The following is a 6,577-nucleotide window of genomic DNA, read 5'->3' on the forward strand; positions in this document are numbered from 1 at the left end:
TGGGTGCAGCGGCTCACCCCTGTAATCCCAGCACTTTGGGAGGCCAAGGTGGGCGGATCACGAGGTCAGAAGATCAAGACCATCCTGGCTAACACAGTGAAACCCCGTCTCTACTAAAAATACAAAAAATTAGCCGGGCGTGGTGGCGGGCACCTATAGTCCCAGCTACTCGGGAGGCTGAGGCAGGAGAATGGCGGGAACCTGGGAGGCGGAGCTTGCAGTGAGCCGAGATTGTGCCACTGCACTCCAGCCTGGGCGACACAGTGAGACTCCGTCTCAAAAAAAAAAAAAAAAAAAGAAATACCAGGTGAAGCATATGCCCTGCAAGCTTAGGGGTGCTGCAGTTGACCACTACAGCAGTAAAGATGACTGAAGAATGGCATGGGATGGATCCTTTCGAATGCACTTGAGCAGCAGTCTCCCAACCACAGGGCCACAGAGCCAGAGGTGAGCAGCAGGCGAGTGAAGGGAAACTTCATCTGTATTTCTAGCCCCTCCCATCGCTTGCATGACCACCTGAGCTCCACATCCTGTCAGATCAGCAGCAGCATTAGATTCTCATAGGAGCACGAACCCTGTTGTGAAGTGTGCATGCGAGGGATCTAGGTTGTGCGCTCCTTACGAGAATCTGATGCCTGATGTTCTGTCACTGTCTCCCATCACCCCAGATGGACAGTCTAGTTGCAGGAAAACAAGCTCAGAGATCCCACTGATTCTACATTATAGTGAGTTGTAGAATTACTTCATTATATATTACAATGTAATAATAATGGAAATAAAGTGCACAATATTTGTAATGCACTTGAATCATCCTGAAATTATTCCCTCCACTCCCATTCTGTGGAAAAATTGTCTTCCACACATTCACTCTGTTTTTTGGTAGAGACAAGGTCTTAATATATTGCCCAGACTGATCTCAAACTCCTGGCCTCAAGTAATATACCTCTTTCAGCCTCCCACAGTGCTGAGATTACAGGCATAAGCCACCACCCTCAACCAAGACTGTTTCTTAAACCAAATAAAAATTAAGTGAGATTACTTGAGCCCAGGTGGTCGAGGCTGCAGTGAGCCCTGATTGCACCACTGCACTCCAGCCTAGGTGACAGAAAATAAAAAATCAAATAAAAATAATGTCTCAAAAAATAAAATACAAATTAACCCTTTATGACATTCCCAGTAACTTTCCTTCTAAGTATTCCCACAAGTCTTTGAATTTTGTTTAATTTTCACATACCATTTAAGACGTTTAAGAACTTATGTCTGTTTGTGTCATCCCTTTATTTCAAAAGAATGTATTTGTCACTTCCAGCTGGATCTACCATGAAAGACTTCTGAATCCAGGAAAAGAGACTGACTGGGTAACATGTTATTCAGGTACAAAAAGACTTGGACTATAATTCAAAAATGATGTGCATGCATCAAATGCAATGGGAAGCTCTTTTGGAGGCTGAGAGAAGTTTCCAGTTAAGGTGACATTGAAGCTAAGTCCTGAAAGATGAGAAAGAGTTGTATGAGAGTGGGGAGGGAAGGGGGAGGTGGAGGGATGGGGAATGGGCTGGAATGGGCTGGAGTGAGCTGTGCAGGCAGGGAAACCAGCACTGCACAGACCTGGACAATGAAGAGGGCACATTTTGTTCAGGGAATGGTGAATTAGGTGTGGCAGGAATGCTTTGTGGAGACAGTAATTTGCTTGTATGGAATTTTGCCTGAGAGATCTCACTACAGTTTCTAATTTTTTGATGTTGTCATCCATCACTGTCCTTGTCAAATAGTTTGGAATAGGTATAATGATCACAATAACACCAAGCATAATATTTCGTTAATTCTCACAGAATCACAGGTAGGTGCCACAGTTATCCCCATTTTACGAATGAAGTGATGAAGACTTAGCAATAATGAGTGATTTGCCCAAGCTCACCTGGATATTAAGACTGAGTCGAATGTCTGGTCTGACTTTAATGCTTGCTTTGTTCATGAGCACCACGTATTGCCTCTCCTATGCAGTTAAGCAGGTAGACAGGTGAAAGAAAAGCCCGTGTCTGTCTCTGCTCACACACTTCCGACTGAATGTATGTATGGAGTTTCTACACCAAATTCTCCAGTGCTCTGGATATTAACTGGGTATCCCATGATTTTATTCTGACACTGCCTGGAGTTAGCACAGACCCCACAAGTTAGGGGCTCAGTCCCACGAGACCATCCTCACTTCAGATGCCAATGGCAAGTCCTAGGTTGTCACCTGTACTTTTGACCAACCTGTTACAAATCGGGGGTTCCCATAACTCCATTCTTGGGTTTAATTATTTGCTAGAACAGTTTACAGAACTCAGAAGAACAGTTTATTTTCTTTTTTTCTGAGAGAGAGGGTCTTATTTTTTTGCCCAGGCTGGTGTGCAATGGTGCAGTCATAGCTCACTGCAGGCTTGACTGCCTGGGCTCCAGTGGTTCTCCCACCTCATCCTCCCTAGTAGCTGAGACTACATGCCTGCACCACCACATCTGGCTAATTTATTTTTTGTATAGATGGGGTCTTGTTGTGTCGCCCAGGCTGGCCACAAATTCCTGGTCTCAAGTGATCCTCCCACCTCTGCCTCTTAAAGTGCTAGGATTACAGATGTCAGCCACCGCATCTGGCCAGTTCATCTCCTATTGCTGGTTCATTGCAAAGGATACATTTCAGAAACAGCCAATGAAATAGACGTACATGCTGGATGCAGTGGCTCACGCCTGTAATCTCAGAACTTTGGGAGGCCAAGGTGGGAGCATCGCTTAAACTGAGGAGTTTGAGACCAGCCTGGGCAACATGGTGAAAACCTGTCTCTACAAAAAACAAAAAAATAATAATAACCGGGTGTGGTGGTGTGCACCTAAAGTTCCAACTACTAGGGATGATGAGGTGAGAGGACACCTTGAGCTGGGGACTGGGGAGGCTTAGGTTACAATGAGCTGAGATTGTGCCACTCCACTCTAGCTTGGACAAAAGAGCCAGACCCTATCTCAAAAAAAAGAAAGATGCCCAGGGCAAGGTAAGTTAGGAGGGGCACAGAGCTCCCATGTCCTCTGTTGAACATGCCACCCTCCCAGCATCTTCTGTGTTCAGCAACCCCAGAAGCTCCGCAAACCCTGTTCAGGGTGTTTATGGGGGCTTTATTATGCAAGCATGATTGATAAAATCTTTGGCCGTTGGTGATTAAGGCAGTCTCCAGCCCCTCTTCCTCCTGGAGTTCAGTGCATGAGGCTGAAAGTTCCAAGCGTCTAATCATGTGGTTGCTTCCATTGGCAATCAGCCCTCCTCCTGAAGAAATCTAGGAGCTTGCAGTCACCCAGTCATCTCAACAACATCCCCAAATGCATTCTTACCATGCTGGAGATTCCAAAATTCTTAGAGGCTCTTGTGTTAGAAACCTGGGACCAAGACCAAATATTAAAACAAAAGATGTTCCTGTCACATCTATCACTGAGGTCTTTGTAAGAGCTTTAGAAGCTCTGTGCCAGGAACCAGGGACAGAGATGAAATATATATTTCTTTTCTTTTTTTTGAGACAGAATCTCCCTGTGTCATCCAGGCTGGAGTGCAGTGATGTGATCATAGCTCACTATAGCTTTGACCTTCTGAGATCAAGCGATCCTCCCATCTCAACCTCCCAAGTAGCTAGGACTACACATGCATGTCATCCATGCCCAGCTCATTTTTGTAGAGTCGGAGTTTCACCATGTTGGCCAGATGGGGTCTTCTTTTGTTGCCCAGGCTGGCCACAAATTCCTGGGCTCAAGTGATCATCCCACCTCATCCTTGTAGAGATGAGATTTAGTTATGTCGTCCAGGCTGATCTCAAACTCCTGGGCTAAATCGATTGTCTCACCTCAGCCTCTCAAGTAGCTGGGACTACAGGCGCATACCACCATGTTGGGCTAATATTTATTTTTATTTTTTTCTAGAGGTGGGGGTCTCACTTTGTTGTTCATGCTAATTTCAAACTTCGGGCCTCAAGTGTTCCTCGTGCCTTGACCTCCCAAAGTGTTGGGATTCCGGGTGGGAGCCCCCATGCCCAGCAATTACAAGGGTCTTTATAAAAGAAAGAGAGTAGGAGATTCAGAATTGGAGCAGGAGATGTGGTGATGAAAGCAGAGGTAAGAGAGGGAGATTTGAAGATGCTTCACTTCTGGCTTTGAAGATGGAGTCAGGGGCCATGATCCAAGGAATGGGGGTGGCTTCTAGAAGCTAGAAAAGCCAAGGGAACACTTTAGAGTCTCTAGAAGGAATGCAGCCCTGCTGACACCTTGACTTTAGCCTTAATAGACCTAGTTTGGGTTTCTGGCCCCTAGAACTGTAAGATGGTAGATTTGTGGTGTTTTAAGCCACTAAATGTAGGAAACTGCAAACTATGTTGCAGCAGCAAGAAGAAATGAACATGAAGCCAGGCATGATGGCTCATGCCGGTAATCCCAGCACTTTAGGAATTTAGGCAGGAGGATCACCTGAGGCCAGCAGTTCAAGACCAGTCTGGGCAACATAGTAAGACCTTGTCTCTACAAAAAATGAAAAAATTGGCCAGGCATGGTGGCTCATGCCTGTAATTCCAGCACTTTGGGAGGCCGAAGTGGGCAGATTACCTGAGGTCAGGAGTTCGAGACCAGCCTGGCCAACATTGTAAAACCCCGGCTCTACTAAAAATAGAAAAATTAGCTGGGCGTGGTGGCACGCACCTGTAATCCCAGCTACTTGGAAGGCTGAGGCAGGAGAATCACTTGAATCTGGGAGGTGGAGGTTGCAGTGAGCTGGGATTGCACCATTACACTACAGCCTGGGCAAGAAGAGTGAAACTCTGTCTCAAAATAAAATAAAATACTAAAAAATTTAGCCAGGCATGATAGCATGAACCTGGAGTCCCAGCTAGTCGGGAGACTGAGGTGGGAGGATCACTTGAGCCTGGAAATTTGAGGCTGCAGTGAGCTGTGATTGCGCCACTGCACTCCAGCCTTGGTGACAGTGAGATCTTGAAAAAAAGAAAGAAGAAAGTAAAGAAAGAAGAAATGAGCATGGTGGGCATGGGGACAGATGGCAATGTTAAATAGAATGGTCAGGGGTGGCCTCCTAAGTGAAAATTGAGTAAAGACTTGAAGGAGGGGAAGGAGCTGGCCAAGGTGCTGAGGGAAGAGGATTGTAGGCAGAAACAATAGAATAAAGTGTCTGAGGTGTGTCTGAGGCTCTGGAAGGAGGCCCATGGAGCAGACGGAGAGAGGGAGAGAATTAGGGGAGGGGGCCAGGGAGTTGCTGGGTGGGGATCAGTACAGATCACATAAGCCCTGGGAGGTTATTCCTGGGGCTTTGGCTTTTACTCTGACTCAGATGGGAACTGCGGGAAGGTTCTGAGCAGAGAGGCGACATGATCTGTCTCCCAATTTAAAAGCATTCTCTGGCTGCTGCGTTGAGAAAGACTGTGGGAAGATGTGGGTAGAAGCATGGGGGCCAAGCTTTGGCAGCATCCAGGCGGGAGATGATGGTGGTCCTGACCAGGGTCGTGGTGGTGTTGAGAGATGGTCAGAGGGGAGAAGTAGGGGAGGAGGCCAGGGAGTTGCTGGGTGACGATCTTTAGTACATGTCGAAGACAGTCAACAGGATTTCCTGACAGACTGGATATGGGGTGTGAGAAGGCAGGGGTCAAGGATGAGTTTGATTGTTACTGAAATTATTAAGTAATTTTAAAAAACACTACTGCCTTTCCCAATCCTAACCAAGTATGGGATGCTAGATTAAAGAAATCTCTTCAGGCTCATTGCAGTGGCTCGTGCCTGTAGTCCCAGCTGTTTGGTAAGCAGAGGTGGGAGTATCTTTTAAGGGCAGGTGTTCAAGACCAGCCTGGACAACACAGCAAGATCTGCTCTTTACAAAAATATTTTTCAAAATGAAATAAATGTAGCTAGGCATGGTGATGTGTACTTGTAGTTTCAGCTACTCAGGAGGCTGAAGTGGGCAGATCTCTTGAGGTCAGGAGTTTGAGGCCAGCTTGGGCAACATAGCAAGACCCCTCACTCTACAAAAAAATTAAAAAAATAACCAGGCATGGTGGCACTCAACTGTACTACCAGCTACTGGGGAGCTGAGGCAGGAAGATGGCTTGAGCCCAGGAGGTCGAGGCTGCAGTGAGCTGTAAGTGCACAGCTGCACTCCAGTCTGGGTGACAGAGCAGGACCTGTCTCACAATACAAATAAAAATACAAGTAAAATAATGATATCTCAAGTCAGAGCCTTTTGGCTCTGCAGCCCTTGCAACCCCTCAGCCGTGCAGTGGGGTTTGTGTCGCTGGGAAGGAGGAGACCCCTGCCTGGTGTTGTTGCCTGTCTAATCAGTGTTTTAAAACATATATTAATCGGGGTGGGCGCGGTGGCTCACACCTGTAATCCCAGCACTTAGGGAGACCCAGGTGGGTGGATCACCTGAGGTCAAGAGTTCAAGACCAGCCTTCTCTACTAGGAAAACTCCTTCTCTACTAAGAAAATACAATAATTAGCCAGACATGGTAGTGGGCGCCTGTAATCCCAGCTACTTGGGAGACTGAGGTTGGAGAATCGCTTG

Source organism: Pan troglodytes, chromosome 6, assembly GCF_028858775.2.
Source record: "Pan troglodytes isolate AG18354 chromosome 6, NHGRI_mPanTro3-v2.0_pri, whole genome shotgun sequence".
Lineage (NCBI taxonomy): Eukaryota > Metazoa > Chordata > Mammalia > Primates > Hominidae > Pan > Pan troglodytes.